Source organism: Gavialis gangeticus, unplaced genomic scaffold (genome assembly GCF_001723915.1).
Source record: "Gavialis gangeticus isolate Ggan-Ray unplaced genomic scaffold, GavGan_comp1, whole genome shotgun sequence".
Lineage (NCBI taxonomy): Eukaryota > Metazoa > Chordata > Crocodylia > Gavialidae > Gavialis > Gavialis gangeticus.
This window is the reverse complement of record NW_017729029.1, coordinates 54,432,933-54,453,559: the sequence shown is the minus strand read 5'-3', so window position 1 is coordinate 54,453,559 and position 20,627 is coordinate 54,432,933. Positions and strand designations below refer to the sequence as shown.

The window sequence follows — 20,627 nt, the reverse complement described above, 5'->3', positions numbered from 1 at the left end:
CATGTCACTGCACTCAGTTTCCATTGCAGTCAGGGCTGGGATCTTGCAGCAGTGACAATGTGGTCCGGAGCTGGGACAGAGTTGCGATCTTGCTGTCTGCATGCCCCGCCTGGGGTGGGTGGACAGTGGGTTACAGCTCTGCCCTGGCTCCAAACCACACTGTCACTGCCATAAGATCCCAGCCCCAGAGCAGCTCCCCACCCAGCTGTGCACCCTGCCAGCCTGCTGGGGCTGGTCTCCATGGAAACCCTGGCCCTGCACTGTCATGGCCCCGCTGCTGCTGGGGTCTCCATGGAAACTGGCAGCAGCGAGGTGAGGAGGGGCTGCTGGGAAACGGAGTTTGTCGCAGGCCTGATCTGACTGACACACGGGCTGGCCTTTGTCTACCCCTGGTCTAGAATGATTATGGTTGGGATTTTCAAAGAGCTCAAGGGTAGAGTGGCTAAGTCCCTTTGAAAATGCCCACCCTACAAAGCCCTTTACCATAAACAATGTAAGAACAAAAACTGATTGCTCTACTCAGTCACAAAATTATATTCATATTTCAAATTCTCTAGGATATGCTTATGCTAAGGCATACATATTTTATGGCTAATATTCAGTATTTAATATTATCATAAAATCATTTTGTTCTACCATGCTAGTTGGCACACAAAAACACTACAAAAATAATAGGATTATCAAACTTTGATTTATAAAACCAAGGGAAAGCGATTTCTCATTTGCATTTGCCTTTAAAAAGATGTACCTATTTCCATCATACCATGGTTTTGCACAGCGACGTTTTGATATGAAAGATGTGCTATAGACACACATTAATGAAACACGACACCAGTAAGCTTTCATTGAGCTGCAAGTCCTAAAATGATTGCAAATACAGCTTCAAGAAGATACCACCACACACAATTACTCTCTGGAGACAAATGTCATCTGGAAAGAGAACCCTTTCTTAAATTGTTCTGTAATTACTCCACAAAAGCAGTGAAAAAAGAGTTTTCCTAAAAGTGCACTGTCAACAAGCAATGATTCTTATTGAGACTGGAAGCTAGATGGTGAACTTTTAGATGGCCTAAAATAAAAAGCAGATGAAGAAGAAAAGATTTAGAACTAGTCCCTTTACCCTGAATGGCTTTAGAGCTGATCAGAATCATCACAGCAAGAATACTTAATAACCAAGTTACATTTCAACATAGCGATGGCCCTTTTAATACAAGCAATACATGAAAACAAATGCTTCTCTCTGTTTTAAATAACTGCATATGTCATTAAAGCTGGCAATTTAAGACATTGGAATTATTTTCCAGTGCAGCAACCTTTGTGACAGAGAGGAAAAAGGTATGAAGGGCATGAAATATGAGGTTATTTGTGCTGCTAGAACAGAGAAGACTGAGGTCATATATGCTCTCCATAAGTCTTGGCCTGAGATGTTCCTACCTTTGATATAAGTTGTGATAATAATTCAGCTTAAGTATTCAGTACCTCTGAAAAACACACCTCTTTATGCACCTGAATATGGATTTCTATATTTAACTTTAGGCTTTCAGGTTTAACAGTTCAGGCCCTGAAGCTTAGATACTGTATGTGTGAAGGCCGTGAACATTGCATAAAAGACACAGAAGACAGTGGACTACATTACTATACTGTTGCATACAAGCACAGGTGCAGAGTTGAGATTCAGTGCCAAACCCTTAAGTGCACTACTGCAGTCCTTAAAACTACAACTGTTACATTCTCAATGTAGATGTTTAAATATGCAATATATATCTATCTGCCCACTCGTATTTAGATATGTGGTTATATATACACCAAGAGAGACAGACAACAGATTTTCTTTAGGTAACGGCTGCTCACAAAAATATCTTCAAAGCATCTAAAATGATCTTTAGAAAAATCTATAAACAGTTCAATAAAACTTGAAGGTATATTTTTGATAAGGAAAGAAATGTATAATCAATAGACAGCCTCATTTGAAACCGGACTTTTCCAGCTAGGCTTGAAACGTGGGTCATCCCTGACATTTGTAATAGAGTCAGCTTAAGCAAAATTAATGATTTGCTTGCAGGCAGAGATTCCTGTAGTTAAATTGTCCACAGACTAATTTAACTTGTCTTAGGCTGCTGGAGTAATAGAGTTCTTGGAAAAAATGTGGGAAGAATTCTACAACTTCAGCATTATCATGCATGCAGAAAAGTTCACGTCGCAAATAACTATACTTCAGACGGCACTTTCTTCCCCTAACTTATGGTGGCTCCTGGGTATTAGATCAGTGCAAAGCAAGCATCAAAAGCTGCAATGCTATCTGACACATCCCGAGGAATTTGGATAGATGGTATTCTACTTACATGCCATAATTTCTTCCTGTTCGTGTATAACCTGACACTTATAGGCTAACCATTAATTTATGTCATTCAAGAAAGCGGTCAGCAGAGTAGACTGAATTTATATGGCTACCCTCCTTGATTTTTCCAGGAAAGAAAAAACATTGCTACATTAATTTGTATGGAATAACCTATATAATAAAACATGCATATAGTCACTGGAGGATGTAGTAGTATTAATAGTTTTAGAAATGTTTCCAAACAGACTAATTATCTAACAGCATTAGACAATGACTAAATCCAGAGCCTGCAGCGCACGTTTTCTCCCATGCACATCACATTGCACAACTTGTATTTAAGATCTGATGATGCAAAGACTCACACATGCACCTCACTTACACCTCTAAAATAAGTGGAACTCCTCATGGTGCAACAAGTTAAACACATTCATAAGTCTTTGCAAGATCAGGGGGTAGTGCAGTTCTTTTAAACGTATTCAATTAATTTTTAAAACTAAAGTAAAAACCAAGATGGGAACAACAGAGGAAATATTTAAAATACATTAAAAAAAAGCTATGGTTTCATCCTCCAAGGAGTAGAGTACATAAAGGGTGTGTAAAAGGAGGCCAACTTTGATTGATTTTTTTTATTCCATAGACATAGAAGTTTTTTTCTTAAATCAGTTTTCAGTGCCCAAACAATGTACTCCCAATGCACAGCTTCAGACTACACAAGGAAATGACCCAATGTCTCTTATTAAAGTCAGGCTTCTTTTGAAGAGTTGTTAGTATTAAAAAAAAAACAACTTATTTTTGATGTTTAATGCAGCCCCCATTAGGAATAGTAAGAATCTAAGTGGCAGAGTAGAAATATTACTAACTGAAGGATTGTCTTTCTAAGCTTCAAATCTCATCTCAAAACTCAGAGTGATTTGGCCTTATTAATACAATACACCCCTGCAGTTAGTTCACTTCATTTACTGCTCTTTGTGTAAACAGGCCTAGGTGGATGCAAAGATTAACCTGTCCTAACTAGACCCTTGTAGATGAAAATGATTTACAAGAACCTTGGCTAGGGACAGATATTCAAAAAGTCTGAGCCTGAATTGATTCAATCGTTGCCACTTACTCTAACCTGGCTAGGCTGAACCAGTTTGTAACTGTTCAGACTTCCCCTCTGGACTGAAAAAAATGCAGGCACGTGCCTGCTGTGGCTCAGGCTAGAAGACAGTGGGTGCTAGAGCAGCCTTCCCTTCCCTTCCATAATGCTGAGCGGAGGCGGGGGCATGGCAAGGCTTCAGAAGGATACTCTGATTAGGGAGGGGTCCCTCCCTCACTGGTCAGCAAGAGACAGCCAGCAGGGATTTAGTTACACAGCAGGGAGCATTTATCACCCCATCATCTGAACAAAAGGATCTCTCATTAGTTCAGGCTCTTCTTAAACAACTTGTTCCAAAGAAGGAAGGGAGAGACATTACCAGCTACCTGTTGATTAGCTCCAAAGAGCCCTAAGCCACTGTCCTTTGTCCCATTTCCCACAGCACAGACCATAGCCAGATGGGGTATGCTAGCTAATGCTGAGCGGTATCTGTGTAAAGCAGAGGGGAGGGAGGAATCCTTGCTTGCACAGAGAGGGGTGGGGGGAAGCAGGAGGAAGCCAAGCAGATGCTCTGTACCTGCAGTCTCTGCTGGAGCTGCAGCCAGGCAGCAGAGGGCCCAGCACTGATGGGTTGGAGCAAACAGCAGAGCCCTGCCCAGAGCTGCAAAGCAATTGGGATGCTGGAAGATTCCAATTTAACTTAAACTAGGGAGGAGTCTGGGACAGACACTGCATAAACTGATTTGATCCAAATCAATTAAGTCTGATACTACATTCAGCCAGGTTTCTCTCAAACTAGTTTCAGCCATTTTCAAACTGGTTTGTGTGCACTGAACATCTGTTCTGTTACAGGTTTAAGCCAGTTTCTGATTACTTAAACCAGTTTCTGTGTAATGCCTGTCCCTAGCCCTCAAGTCCTCTAGAGAAGCTGAATCTAAAATGCGTGTTGTCACCACACCTCTGACTTTGTATTCTGTTCTTATTCACTCCCACTGAAGTAGCTAACATCAGATGCACCAAGACCAGGCCCTTCACAGGGCCAAAAAAGCAGTAGAGATGTCTGAGAGATGTCTCTCTGACCGCACATACTAGATGGAACAAACAAATGTTCTCGCTGTTGGATCAACACAAGTCAAAACCCGTGTCAGCCAGGAGTTCTTATAAACAAAACACGGCTCCAAATGCTGGTAATAAAAATAACATTTTCTTCACTTTTATTAAAGTCTAGGCTGTACTGATTATAAAGCTGTGATCTGTGGATTATAAAAGACAGGTAAGATAAAAATTATCTTTAGATGCTGGTTGCAAGTGAGGCTGAAGTAGGCCAAGCTTGCAAGCTCCAAAAAAAAGAAACTTCCAAGGACACTTAGGCCACATGCAGACATGCATGGACATTTGGTTCCCTGGGGACAAATAGCGGCGGTTAGTTTTCCCCAGGGAAAAGTTGTGCCACGTACACTCTGGTATGTGGCAAGTTACCCTGGGTGGGATAGGGGAGGCTGAGGCCAGCACTGGGCTGGCCCTAGCAGCCTTACAAGGGAGTCTGGGGGCCTCCTGGGGCTGCAGCAGCGGCGATCCTGCCACGCCGAAACTGGCTGGCAGCAGAGTGCAGCTCCAGCTGGCCAGGGTCCATCTTTGGGTGGCATATGCTGCACCACATACACCATTAGGCTTTTTTTTCCACTAGTTTTTATGACCCCTAGATATCCAGAGGTCAAAAAACCACTCCATGCTGCTCCCTTGCAGTGCGGAGAAAAACTGAACATGCGGTATACGGCATTGCAGACGTGTCTGCGGCACCACATACCACATAGCTGCGCTCGTCTGGACCCAGCCTTAAGGGATAATCCAGTCAATATCTGTACAGCTACTAATAAGCTTACCCAGTGAAGACTTCAACAGAGAGCTTGAATCAAGGAATTTACACTCTTTGCCGACAAAACCTGCTGAGCTTGTAACTCACCATTCTTCTCAAATATAAAGCTCAATTATTTTTCTACGACCATTTTAGGCTTTGGGTTCTTCCTATCGTGAAATCTAGGACATGAAATACAATGAAATAGTACTAGTGCTGGACTGAGAAATCATATTCTTAACATCAGCAGATTCCCCAAAAATGTACTGCCTGAATAAGGGCAATGCCACACTGCACAAATGCAGCATTTTTCTATTTATGTTTTCTTGGAGTTTCAACCTTAATGTATTATTATTATTAATGTGCACCATACGGCATACCCACTGCACAATGTAGCCAAGTGAACACGCTTAATTTCTTTAACTGGAGATTCTTTGAATGGCTGGGATGTTAGCATTAATGTTGCATTAACACTAATTGCCTGTATTACGATTATAACAAAAGAATCACAAGAAGGATGATTAAGAATAAGTAAACAAGAGTTCTACCAGCTAATGCCAACAATAAGAATAGTGGAAAGGAGAGAAAAACTTTGCGTTTCAGGGCTTAACACAATCTCTAACAATGGGGACTGGAACGAGAACATCACAGGAGGCATTTGCTTACTATGAGGTTTCTGGCCCCTTCCTGTGAAGCAGCTGGCGTTGGCTACATTCAGAGGACTCTCACGTACACGGGCCACTGACCTGACCCATTTTAGCAATTTGTGGTGTTGTCCCCCAAATGCCGACCGACCCAGATGGAGAGAAAACTCGTCTAAAATCAAGCATCAATAATTGTTTGCATGAAGTCAGGTCAGCCAAATGGGAGTATGCAGGTGGCTTAAAAAACCCTATCACCAGCGTGTCCTGATGCTCACTTCTCCTTTCTCAGGGACCTACTTAATACTTCCAGTTCTCCCACCACGACGTCCTTGTAGGGTTAATATCAGCTCACCTGAGCGCTAGATTCCCAACTGAACCGTGTCAATGACCCAAGTTAGGAAAAAATGAATCCAGTTCTGACTCATTTCCTCTGGGAGTTTCTTTATGCAGCTACCCCTCTGATTCTGAGTCAAAGCCTACTGAAAACAAAATCAATGGGATTTTTCAGTGATGTCCATAATTTGGGTCAAAGCCCAAATACATTACATTCAGATTACTCCAGATTCATCCACAGAGATGTTTGTGATGACACAGGTATAATGAATATTGAAGTTGTCATAAAACATGGCAAACTATCCAATATCCATTATTTTTAGGATTCTGATGTGGACAGAATAGCAGTCACCTAGTTCATCCTAGAACTGATCAGAGTCTGAATATACTCACTCATTTTCCAGACATTACTGAAGTGTGTGCAAAGTCATTCTGCTCAATTTCTACATTCCAGAGTTCAAATCATTTTCTTAATGCAGTATTATTGACAAGCCAACTGCAAGATAATTAGTCTATCACTGCTTAGAACAGCTGTAGTGTTTACTACAGCCATTTCTAATGACTTTAATTGGTGTACTGTGGTACCGTATTTCCTTGCATACAATAACCTTTCCCCCACAAATCACCGGCTGGGAATTGGAGTGCTCATTATAAGCAAGGGAATATGGTAACTTGTGAGAAAATATGGTGTTTTATGCCACAAATTGCATTTCATAGTCTTTCCTGGGTCTTTCACCTTCTGGTTCTTCATTTGAAGAAAGTGAGCAATTCCTGGATCTACTATTTCTAAAATAAAGTGGCATTCATTTAAGCCCTAGTGCCTCCCAGTCAACCTCTGACAAATACAATTTACTTAAACAACTACTGAAGCTCCCTAATGGAGGTTGGATGAAAAAAGTCTGGCTTTGAAAGGTGTTTTATAAATAGTCATTGCATTTTTTTGCTATATTCTACATATTTGAGGGATTCTCAGAGAAACCAAGGAGCAACTATACTCTAGCCTCAGCTTGGAAGCTGCAAGTAAATGCATTCATCCAAAATATTCTGCTAATTAAAACCCACTGCCAAATGATGTGTTATAAATAGAGCACCAATTTTGTTTGGTTTGAGCAGGCAACATATGCTTGAAAAAGTATGTGCATCTTCAGGGTTCAAATGTGGAACAGGTAGATCAGTAAGGATTACCAGAAATAAGAAGCCACTAGCTCCCTTTAATTTAACAACCAAACTTGAAATATACCTGCACCAAAATTATAAAGTATTTTCATGTCTTTTTTTCCCCTGGGTGTGTATGCAATCAACTTAGAATCAATCTGGTGGATGATAAATACAGTTTTCCAAGAAGCAATCTATTAAACAAGATAGAATGCCTCAGAAAAGTTAGATTAGGGCCAGGCTCATGGAAAACAATTTTTAAATTACTTTTCTATTGGTGACACCAAGCCCACCATTTAAAATAGATTTTGTAAAAAGCTGACTATGATCAGGAGACTTGCAACTTCTTTATCAATTGATTTGTCTGTTCATAGGGGGAATTAGAGAGAAACAATAAAATCTTCCTCTCTCCCTCACAGACCCACTAAGGCTTATCTCATAGTTTCATAGTTTCTAGGGTCGGAAGGGACCTGAGCAGATCATCTAATCCGACCCCCTGCCGTGGCAGGAAAGAGTGCTGGGGTCAAACAACCCCAGCAAGGTGTTCATCTCATAGGAGCCAAAATGGTTCTGAGTCCATGGTGTCATCACCTAGCCTCTATATGGCCTCATATGCATGTGTGTCTTAAGTAGGTCAGAAGATAAATCTTCCCTGACCTCTAGACTAAGAGCACGTGCAGTAGTATCTGCAAGTCACTGAAAAACGGTACCCAGTGCAAACCTCAGGGCCGTGTGGACACCCTTATAAAGATTTTTGCTGATGGACACATGTTGGTGAGTGAGTGGGTGAGTGTGTGTGGTAATGTGAGCGCGTGCAGTAGTGATGTGTTAGGAGCATGTAGGAGAGAGGGGAATAGTAGCTGCTTGAGGGTAGAAGAGAAGGAAAAACTGTGGAGTTTGTGCAAGGAGGTGGTGGAAGTGGTTGTGTGGACGACTGGTGCGGTGGTACGCCTTGTGATCGTCTGGTGCTGTTGCTTGGCCTACATTGTGTCCTGCGGGACCCGACCAGCCATAGAGAGGAAGCTGAGCCGAAGCTGTTGAAATGGACAATCTAGTGGAGGTCCACACCAGTATTTAACTCCAGTATAACTCCATCCTCACCTCTGGTGATCTGCAGCTGAGGGTTGTTTGAGTCGGCTCCCCAGACTTCTCTCCCTGGGTGTGCCTTGCACAGAAGTAGTGGCTCACGCCACTCCTGTGCAAGTATTACCCGTCTCCTTAGGACATGAAGAGATAGGGAACCTGGTTCCTTTAGTGCCAGGTGAAATTCAACTAGGTCACTCCTTCCACGCATACATTCGTGTATTCACTAGGATTGTTAAGATTGTTATTAGGAATTTTCTGTTGTTAGGAAGCACATCAGGCTGCTGGATTCAGTAGGTTAAGATCTGTTTGCTTGTGTTACCTTTCTTCTCCCCTGTCCTTGCTGCTGAAACTTACCGGCGTTTTAATAAACCTTTTATTCGTTTCAGTTCATTTTCCCTTGTTTGTAAGTTTCATTAATAAGCCAAAGCACAGGCCAAGTCACTGGGCTAGTAAGGCAGTGATAGATATATCTAGCTAGTTCGCCAAACGTGGGAGGGGCCAAAAATTACCCCCATTAGACCAGGCTGTTAGGTCAGCCGTTGACTGATCCACGTTAATCAGATACTAATCAAGTCGGGCTCCAACAACATCAAGTATGCAAGTCCTATTCTTGAAAAAAAATTTTCAACGTGTGTTCAGATATCATGATAAGATGCACAGCTACTGACCTAAAGTAGGTAAATTAATGATATTATCAGCTTATGAATAATTTACTTCAGGATGTTCCTGTTCCTTCAAAAAAATACTACGAGCATCTCAAAATTCCTAGTACACTTTTTCTGATCCAAACTGTTCTGGAGTAACTATGACCTGTTTCTGGGAAGCGCTAAACCTCCTTAACATATGTTGCAGGTATCCAGTATTTTGCAAAAGTACTTAGACTTTCAGTAAGGAAAAATAATTCAGCATCTAGAGTTGCCCTGGCAGTTCTACTGAAAAAATCTGCCAGTAATGATATCAAAGAAAAATGCACTCTGCTTTCCCAAAGTTGAAAGCTAAAGGCAGAAATAATTTTAAGCATCACCTGGAATAAAATAAATCACAGAATCATAGAAAATGAGGGTTGGAAGGGACCTCAGGAGGTCACATCTAGTCCAACTCCTGCTCAAAGCAGGACCAGCCCCAACTACATCATCCCAGCCGGGGCTTTGTTGAGCCAGGTCTTAAACACCTCCAAGGATGGAGAGTCCACCACCTCTCTAGGTAACCCAGTCCAGGGCTTCACCACCCTCTTTGTGAGAAAATTTTTCTAATATCGAACCTAAGTTTTCCTTGATGTAACTTGAGACCACTGCTCCTTGTTCTTGTATATAAACAGATAAATCTGTGAACTGCATGGGGGAGAAGGGAGGAAGGAAAAAAATCCTGCATTTCATGATTTTTTTAAATTTTAATGAAAGTATCAGTGTTACCTAATTTTCTTTACTCAGCCTTAAAATTACTAAGTGATTGCATATGCTAGTCAAGGTCAGCATAGGTTCTCTTGTCATCTCAACCCAGTGCTCCTCATTAAATGCACATATTTCTGAGGTACCCAATGCTTTTGTCTGATCTACCATCCCATAAAAAGCCTGTTATTTGTTATCATTAGAGGACTGGTAGAGAGGTTTTGTGAAATTCATTTTGCTGATATAAGTCAATTTGTTGGTAGGAAAGAGGGAATTGGTGCTCTTGCAGCTCCTTGGGAAAGTTAAGCAGGCATTATCTCATTACCTGGCATACTCATAGAGAGATCATTAGTCTAGCCAGTGTAGTTAGTCTTCTGCATGACAAAGGAAAGGAGCTAGGGATAGGAAGCTCTGCTAGAAGTTTGACAATATACCCAGAGCTGCTTTGCCTTCAGAGGAAATCCAGTTTTGGAGGAGGAGAGTGCTGGCAAGCTAGTGCTAGCTTCCCAATGGACACAGTGACGCATGGAACTGACTTCTGAAGAATATCTGTTATCTGCAGTTTATGCGAGGCAAAGAAAAGCAGAGAGAAAGCACAGGACCAATTCTGTGGCTACTTTGAGATCACTGTGGCAAATATTTACGCAAATCTAAGTTGACCCCCAATAACTGCATTCTACATATGGAGAAGGTATGCATTGGTCATAATTTTCCAGGTACAGAATCTAATAATTGTAGGGTTGTCTTAAATTTGTCCCTCTCCCTGCCTCCCCTTCCCACCCTCTCACCCCCACTGCTACAGCAGGGAAAACGGTGGGGGTGGAGGGGTCAAGTAGCCTCCTGCCCTCCTGACTTCTTCCCCCTGCAGCCTTCCTTCTTCCACTCCAGGTCCCGACAGCCTCCCCTCCCCACTCAGTCCCCACAATCTCTGCCGCTGTACCTCTCCCCCACATTACTGTCACATGATGCTCAGATTCTGTTCCCTTCTGGAGCACAGCACATTGTATCGCAGCCCCTGTCGGCCACGCAGCATTATCCATACTGCTGACCTGCCAGGCAGGGAACAGTTTCCATGTGCTCCATGCCCAGAAGGGACCCCAGCCTGAGCCCAGTAAAAGGGGAGGGGAAGGGGACAGGAAGGAGGCAGACACTCAGGGCCAATCGAAGCTGTAGCAGCTGTCTGCTACTACCTCCACTTAGTACATGAATGTACGACTACAGGCTTTTCCTCCCATACTGACTGGAGAAAAAGAACTCATCTTAGATTCAAATAACTCTGGTAATTTAAATATGTGAAAACTCCCTTTGACTTCGGCGGAGCTAGTGTTCATGCCAAATTGCTGGTGGACACAGGTACAGGCAGATAAACAGCCAAAACAGTGCACTGAGACATGACGCTAAAGCCTAATGGAGGAAATTAAGGAAATCAAGCAAATTAAAATGTCCTCTGTATTTATTCTTCAGGGCTGGAAAGGAATGAATCTGCTCCTGGGCAGTGTACGACTATGACAGTCAAAGGTCCATGCAGCACTTCTGGAGGACTATTAAGTTCATGCCCACTTATGCTAAGGGCCAGTGGCAAAGCCACAATTCACGGGGTACAACCAAACAGCCTAGGCACCGCACACTTAGATTGGTTAGACCAGTTGGATCATTATCCTGTACAAATCTACCCTGCCTTCTGCCTGACTTCACATTAACTATCTCCCCACTGTAAAAAGATGATCAGAGGTAACCTTTCTGTTACATGTGCTGCCACAGCAATGGCTTTGTCACGACACAGAGCCTGGCACTGTCAACTTCCCATGACTGACAGGTTTGTACAACATGACTTTGTTTGCCAGTCTCTCATTCTGGTCACATCAAAAGAAAGAACAAACTATAATTGAAAAACAGACAACTTCCCAAATCAAATGCGACTCTGACCCCAATCAGGAGGGGAAGAAACAGTAATTCATTCTGGCACCCTAATTAATTATCACACAGATTGCTTATTGATTTTCTTGTGTTCACTCTGATGCTTTATGAAGCACACTCATTTCATACGAAGTGCTGATAGAATTGGAAATGCTGGCAGATCAAAATGTACTTAAGTGATTGGAAGTGCAAGCCTTGTGCGTGCAGCTGGGGGTGGGGACTGCCAGACATCCAAGGTTGGTGCTGACACTGGACTATGGGTTAAGAGGTGCTGTCCATGCAGAGGTGTTCAGAATGGGCTAAAATTGGCCATTAATAATTTCCAGAGACTACAAACATCTCAGAGAGATTTCCCTGCCCACACTGGCAAACAGTGGCAGGTGCTCTAACGTCACTTTTGAATGTGGTATATAGAGATATTCCCTGTGCTGTTGGACCAGCTCCTAACGTTTGTTCATAGCTTGCTACAGACGACATTATTCTTACCTCTCCACGAAATGTCTAAGAGAATATTTTCCGATTATAATTAATGACTACTAGAGAATAAACAAGGTGCCTGTCAGGGTGGCTGTAATGATTTGTACAATTAGGTATCTGTCATATTGAATAAAAAGATTTTCATCCACTTGTGGACCGGGAAATTCACAATCTCAGGATGTTAAACAATCCTCATGTGAAATACACCACTAGAACAGCACAGTGGAAAGTGCTGAAATCTTTACTGCTAAAGAAGCAGAAATACACAACAGACATGATGTTGGCTTTTCTTACACACTCAAGGGAAGATGGTGGGGTCCCAAACACAGAGCTCTTAAATTGTTTTATCACGGCTTGAACTAGTAACTTAACTCCTTCTGTCATGACCATAAGCAAGCCTGCGTTTCAACAAATGCACCAAAGGCCATGTTGTAATGATCAGCAGAACAGCGCCGTTTTCTAAGAGCAAGTAGCCAACTCCAAAGTGCGTGGTCCAAGGAGAATTCTCCAGGTTGGCTCAATGTTGGCTTGAGTGCACAGAACGATCCTTTTCATCTTTTACCCAGACAGTGCTTTCCTTGGGAGCACTGGCTCATACCGCCATAGGGAAGCCCTGCCAAAACAGAAGCTGCAACACCTTGAGCTGGGTGTAGCGCACAATCCTATTGCTAGCTGGTTGGGATCCAAATCTGCCGTCTAGGAATAGAGACACACGAGAAGATCGGACATACATTTGGAACCACACAAAGCTATGAGCTAACAAGGCTCTTGGAAGATGTGTCCACCTTTTGGCATATGTTCACACGTGTTTGCTAGATTAAGGTAAACGTCAGTGAAAAAGGCAGGAATAAAATCCATCTTGCCAAGGTGTCGCTGCTGAGTGGCCTTTGACTTTCTCATAATGTCACCCATTGTATGGAAGAAAAATTCTTTGGAATCAAGCACTCACTAGACCAATTTATAATTCCCCCAGATAGAGAATTCATACACGAACCAATAGTCTTACTCACCGGACCAAGTTTCAAGCAGAGACACTTTTTAAAGGAAAAGATGTACAGGGAAAATATGGAATAGGTTGACAAAATAATTGTGATGCAGAATTTGCTCTGTACATTTTCCACTGCTTTGCTTAATTACAGATAGTGCCTCCTTTAGAACAGGATGGTTGGAAAGCATTTAAAATGTGAAATAAAAATGTCCAGAGAGATATATTTAGTGAAGGAAGTTTGGGTTATTTTTATACATCTACCTATAACTGAAACACTTCAGCAAGATTCCTTAGGAATAGCATAGTAAAGGTGTCACTTTTCCTAAACTGTGTCAGCAACATCTATTTCTCCATGCTTGAATTGAAGACAAGTATGCAGCAGGTACATTTAAAAATAAATGGCTGGTCTTCATGTTGCATTTAAACCAGCATTGCTAATCACAACCAAGACAAAGAACCCAGAAGGGACTATTTAAATGGTGGAGTATTGCATCATTTCTAAATCTTTATCCATAGCACTAGTTTTTGGAGTGAGCTGGGCTATACAGATCTATTTTTGACCAAGCAGAGGAACTTAGGTGAACTAGAGAAAGCCTCAAGGGGCTGAGCTATGAAAGTTACCTTTTCCAATTTGCAAGGGGCCCAGGAAATTTTTAAGCCAGACTACTCAAGCATAGGGAAATATCTAAATATCAAAGGTCATGGTTCTGCAAAAATAAAAGAAATAGGATATTGGACAGAATGAGAGTGAAAGCTTGAAATAAAGCTCTCCAAAATACTATGCGCCATATGAGTAATATTTATAGTACAGGAATCCAGCACAGCTGGAGACGGAGCAACTGGGTTTCTTGAAAGGTCGTGGACAGTCTTCTCACAGATCCTCCCTGTCCCAAAGGTGGGGCTGAAGTCAGCTGCTTCTGTAACATCACATCAATTTACACACCTTTGGGATCCAAGGCTACAGAAAGGCCAGGGGATCAGCTCAGGTAAAGCAGGACAAACAATACGACTTGGACAAACACGTGGTCTACTTCAGCCCCATAAAAAGTTCCAGGGATATTTGAACACTCTCTTTCTCTCTGGAGAAAGCCCTAATTAAAGAAGAGCTCCAAAGAGAAGGAGCAGCAAAGGTAGCAGTAGATGTACATATTCTCTCGGCCTTTACAACTTGGAAGCTGAAGTTATATAGAAGTTTGCAGAGAATTAACCAACTAAAAAGCTGAACTAGAGGTGAATGGCTGACATCTAAGGACAGCAAACATTCAATCTAGGTAGAACAGACTTTCATTGTCAGGATACACAGGAACCATTAATTCCACGCTCTTCTTGTTTTTTCCCCCAAATATCCATGGCATTTGACATTTCAGGGTTTGTGGGTATGATGGTAACAGCTGAACAAATTTTAGTGAGAGCCCTGGAAACTTCACAGTGAATCCCCTGGGTGGGAAGAAGAGCTAATTATAAAGCATCGAGCCAGCGAGGAAACTTCAGTGGCCAGACTAGCACAAGCTCCAGAGACATTCAAGTGCACCTGGCACCCCTGCCTCACAGGCTACCTGTCACACACCTAAATGAATACAGGAGACAGGGCCCAAATTGTGGCTGGGGACTCTCCCGGGGACTGCTGCTGAGCACCTATAACTCCCACTGAATTCCCAACCTTGAAAGGACTCATGCAGATCTGAACATTGGCAGCTAAAGCAGTATAAAGTGAGAAATCCCAGACAGTAAATTAAGATTTTGGTAGCCTATCCAGTCTTCCATCTCTACCCCTCTGACCCATTCCCCCTTGCCACCCCCGCAGCTTCGCTTACAATTTCCAAACATTAGACTGGCAATTCATTTGCTTTGCCCGTTGACATTGTACCCTACACTACCATGTATATGACTGTGCGCACGGAGTTATAAAGAGTATGTCTGTCTGCATGGCATCAACCAGACCACGCACAAAAAGTTAGAGTCCTGATTTAAGTGCAGAGCTCACTCAATAAAACCCTGAATACACCATCCAAATATTTTGGTCTCCAAAAAGAAGCTGGTACAGATCAAGTTAAGTTTTGAATGAGTTATTACTTTCTATATATCAACCAGGAAGACCTGATCACAAAGATGTCCCATAATTACCACAAAGACATCCCATATTTTTGGTCATTTTTAGGATAAGTTTCTCCAAAATTTATCTTGACAACTTTACAGCTTTGAGACTTGCACAATTAACCTGCCACATTCAGAGTGCGTTGCCTCTAAATTATTCCATTAGATGAATCAATTTGTTGCTCCAGTGTTATTATGAAAGAGGTACAGAGCGCAGTGTAGCAAGTAGGCAGTTACTTGCAGCATACAACTGGAAACGATAAAAGATTGCTGGTTATAGCGGATGCAATTAAAAGCTAGAGTTTTTGGCCACAAATAAAATCAAATTGAATGGTCCTCCCCCAATAATCATACAGGAGCTAAATCAAATGAAAGCAATCCTGAGTCTGGCTAGACTCGGACTTCGGCAGATACTCCAGGCAAGTAAATTACCTCCGCAAGGGATTCATAAGAGAAAGCTCTCCTGTTTGTCATGGAATATTTAACCCCAAAAGCTGAAAGCAAGGGTCTCTTAGCTGATTTTAACTTCAGACCATGTAAGCAGCAGCCCTTCAGATAGCGTGGCCCCAAATTGGTCAGGGTTTGGAATAGTCACAGACGTACTGAACTGACCCTGAACGGTGCAGAGATGCAACAGAAGTATGGCGTACTCACAGTAGCCTGCGGCACCACAGAGAGGATCTTAGAACAGTTAACAAGCAGTTAACAGCTAAGCCTTGCAACTGTGTGCTTCTATATGCCCATTTTACAGATGGGGACACTAATCAAGAGACTAAATGGTCTCTCAAGGTCCAGTAAAGCCATGGCAAAGATGAGACTGGAACCACCAACTCTAGACCCGAGCTTTAATTACTTCTGGCCACAGATGCAACTCCCACTGAAGTGTGTCTATAGGTAGAAATGTGTGTATTATGCTAGTGATAAATCAGTGACTCAGAATGGTAGCTGGAGCTCAGAAAGTGTTGGAGATCAGAGAAAGATTTTCCTGTTCAGGAGGAAAGCAGAAGTAATCTACTTAATGAAAATCAATTTTACATGTTCCTTTATTATACTCTGTGGTCTGCAAAGTTCCTTCCTTTTCATGGTATTAAATGAATACTATGCAATTCCTGCACCAGTGATAGATTTTCCTTTAGTAAAGTAGTGAAGGTCTTAACTTTTTAATACAAATTATTCCCTGGGAATCCTCAGCTGATATTCAAACTGTTTAATTCAAAAGAGCTATATCTCCCATTCAGGAAACTTTACATGGCACTAATCAGACCCAGCTATTTTTATTATTAATGTACAACAATGCTAATCTGGTGTGACTAGACTCTTTAGCCAGAGTATTAAAGGCTTTTTTTCTCCCTAAAGTGGGATTTAGTCATAAAAATTAACATTTTTGCATAATCATCTTACGTACATTGCATTTGCTGAAGATTAACTGCAGGTTTTTTCACTTCTTAATAGCCACTAACCATCCATTTTTCATGACTCTCTTCTGATCCTCGATACAGACATTTGCCACTCAAGTATGGAACATTGCATATGAATGTAAAGCTAATGAGTATACATACACCAGCCACCTTATTTAAAAAGACACATTATGCATGTAACTCCTGTCTGCAGCTGATATACTTCTTATAATAAGAGAGAAAAGGACACACAAGCTTCTCTACCCAGGACCTCTAGAGTGCAGAGTGACATTTTATAGAAACAGGACTGGCTGCTGTGGTTTCCCTGCTTTACCTCTGGCAGGTCCTGGCATTAGGTCTATGCTATGTCAGGGTTGAGGGTAGTCTCATGTCAAGTTTAAATTATGGTTGTATGGGACCTCAGGCAAGGGGTTGGATTAGATCAGCGGTTCTCAGCCTTTTGCACCTTAAGTCCCACCATCCACTTCATCAAAAAACTCTGTTCCCACCATGACAAAAACAAAATCCCACTCTTCCCAAGAAGTATATTTTTATGGTTATTGCTATAATTGTGCAAACAACTTTGATTTTTTCAAATCGGGCAATGAGTTGAAGTCCCGCCTACACGAACCACGAGTCCCACCGGTGGGACTCGTCCCACTGGTTAAGAAACACTGGACTAGATGACCTCTAAAGCAGTGGCTGTCAACCTCTTTTTGTACCAGGACCTATTCGTAAACATCAGTGGCCAGTCCCAACCCAGGGGGTGGGGGTGAGGTATGGGGGGCCCCAAACAGCCCCTTGTAGCCTGGAACTCTGCCAGCCTGCAAGGGAAAAGCCACAGTTTCCCACGTGTTTCTCCTCTAAAGGAGAATCCATTTTTAAGTTTGTTCGTGATCCTTTCATATATTCTTGCAACCCACTTTTGGGATGCGACCCAGCAGTTGAGAAACACCACACTAGAGGTCTCTTTCAGCCCTACTTCTTTATGCCTGTGACACTTATACACCTACCGCCATGAAGGTGCCAAACAAAGGCTGGTCTTTGGAGCCTATCTCAGTGGGAGGATGGAAGGTCTGGGCAGCCACCACTCCTCCAAAAACTCCTACCCAGGCATATGCATCAATGGTCTGGGTGGCTCTCATGCATACACCATGACCCAGAAGCATCAACAGTTGCCACCATTTGTGCAAGTTATGCAAAAAGTTGATCTTTTAAAGAGTAAATGTATTGCAATTCTTGATCAGACACATGTAACCAACCTGCTTCTTCACTCCCTACACACTGGCTTTCTTTAAAATGGTGTAGTAGATGCCAGGGGACTAAATGACGGACATAATACATGGAGTTGCTTGGGCATTCTCCATCAGAATAATTTTCCAGCTGAAAATATCCTGTCTGCAAAATCAAAAATTTGTATGAGAGTAAGAAAAATTGGCAAGAACCTTTGTCCAGGCAGGGAGCCAGGGCTGGGCTAGGAAGGGAAGAGATAGGGCCTAAGCTCCCCAGCTCTCCACTGCTTGAAAGCTAGACTATGGACAGAGATGGAGCGCCTGGCTCTTCAGCAGCCAGAATGAGAAAGAAGTGCACAGCATTGGCATTCAGCTAATGAGAGTCTTCAGAAGGGTACTCAGCAGCTGGAAAACTCCATATTGGTCCTCCTAGAAACTTGAGTTTAATTCTGGAAATCCTTTCCCATGCATCTTTTCCTTTTTTTTTTTTTTTTGGTTTTTTTTTTGGTGCACATTTCACTTTTTGAACTCACTTGAGAGGGAAAAAAAGGCAAATGGCTGGCAATAAAAAGGGATGATTTCCAGATAATAAGAACTAAAATACTAATACAGCTTTGCAGAGATGATTGCTGAAATAGCACTTGCCAGCAAAGGTTGAAATGGCAGTTATGTAAGGTATCAAAATCCTGCATAATACAAGACACTGCAGTGTACATGACATCATATACCACGTGGACAAATGAATTTAAATTTTATCTAGGAGGACAAGGATCTTCTGTCACTAGCATGCACGAATAGAGATACCAGCCTAAAAATGCAAACCCTACTAGCTCGGTGATCCTTAGGAGCCATTGTTCATGCTGCAGTTTTATTTTTTAATGTAATTCATCTAAAATTCAATAGCTGACTTGGCAGTCCAATTCAGAAGATATGCATTGAAAGATGCTTTGCTTTCCCCACTTTAAAGAGAGATCATGCTGACTCTTTTTTAAATCTAGGAGGAAAAGCCAAAGATACGCTATGTCACAGCAAAGCATTCCTCTGTTTTCCTGGAACTCAGAAAGTGCCCTAGGTGTCTGTCTTCCATTCGTTTCAGACATAAGCACCTTAATTCCTTCATCCAGAATTTAAAACAAAATTTTCTGGTACTTCAGTTTGTAAAGAGAAGTTTCTGAATCTACTATATACCGGCCAAATTCAGAAGTACATACTGGTGAAGACAATGAGTGAAATGTCAGTCGCATTAAATTGATGAGTTTTGTCATTCACTTTGATGGGTCCAGGGTCTTCCCTAATCTCTAAAGCCGGAAGTATCTTGCTTTGCTCCTTTGCTTATAAAGCAAATGCCGGGGGCGCTAGAGAACAATGAGATTGCTTAACCAAGTCATCCATTTTGCTACTACAAATCTCAACATCATGTGCAAATGCTACGCAGAAGTTCACGTATGTGTAACCATTGTTAAGGGAAATAAAAATCAGTTAGCTTTGGTAGGTGAGGCCTGCTTGTACTGATGAGATACAACATTTGACTCGGTGGTACTTTTTAAATCTAATTTTCAGTCCTAATTTTGGCTAATATGGTGTGACAGCTTCTAATATGATCAATCTTTTATACCCTAATGACGACAGCTAACACTAATTCAAGGTGATTCTAATACGCTGGGAGGAGATAAAGCATTGCTGATATGAGACGAGATTCTGAGCATCTTTCAGTGTTCATCCCAAGGACCAGATGCAGAGAACAGTCCAGCGGGAGTAGATTTTTACAAGCTATTTAGGCCACTACCTTCCATTGATTTCATATGCTCTTTATACTTTTAAGCCTCTGATTCAGGAAGACATTGGTGTCTATGGGGCTTGAAGTTTGACTTAAGTTCCTCCATAAAGGAGAGACCTCTATTCTGCCTAGTTAGAAGTGATACTCCACAAATCCAGCCAGCAAGTATCTAGACTTGCTAAAATGAAGCTATTAAAGGAGACTTTTCTATCGATTTGCTGCAAGCAAGGTGCAAACATTATCTACACAATCCTCATAGCAGCTGAATGAGGTCAGTTACCTCACCCAAGCTATATGGTAAATCAATGGGCAAAGCCAAACTGAAAAATCAAGATCCTGGATTTCACTTCTGTGAGCAGTTAACTAGAACTTACCACCTGGAATGTGCTAGTAGCTTACTTTTTAATTGAAATAGGTATGTTTTTCTCCTGCTTCATGCTCTAAGCCATGATTTAAAAAAAAATAAGACCATTATCGGGACTTTATTTGAACACAAACTTCAGAAGAAGTTTGTAGAAGCAAGACTTGTGTATAATCAGGCCTAAAAGCCTTGGCCTGCTTGCCTTTAAAGGTAAAAACCCTTTGGGTTTCTTCTAGAAGTCAGAAAGGACCATTATGATCCCCTGCTCTTACTTGAGTGTGGCGTGGCCATCTAACGTCATCCAGTAATTTCTGCATCACATATATAACTGCTGCTGAAGCGAAGTGTGTTTTTCTCATCCAGACAAGGTTCTTTGGGTAAATCTGATATCTTTTATTAGACCAACTCAAATAATTGGAAAAATTTGACTTTGCAGGCTTTCGGGTACAAATACTCTTTGTTTTCGTACCTGAAAGTTTGCAAAGAAGAATTTTTCCAACTTTTTGA

At 41.9% G+C, this 20,627-nt stretch overlaps 1 protein-coding gene and 1 long non-coding RNA gene across 2 annotated transcripts in view; one reads left to right on the top strand and one right to left on the bottom strand.

Annotated features, from left to right (window-relative positions):
* LOC109300795 overlaps nucleotides 1–12,358 on the top strand; it is a 20,227-nt gene extending 7,869 nt beyond the window's left edge. Inside the window, exon 3 of the long non-coding RNA XR_002098331.1 lies at nucleotides 11,342–12,358. This is a non-coding gene — a long non-coding RNA (uncharacterized LOC109300795). The remainder of the gene's footprint in view (nucleotides 1–11,341) is intronic.
* Nucleotides 1–20,627, bottom strand: part of IL1RAPL2 (interleukin 1 receptor accessory protein like 2) — a 705,019-nt gene that overhangs the window by 388,856 nt on the left and 295,536 nt on the right. The window lies entirely within an intron of this gene.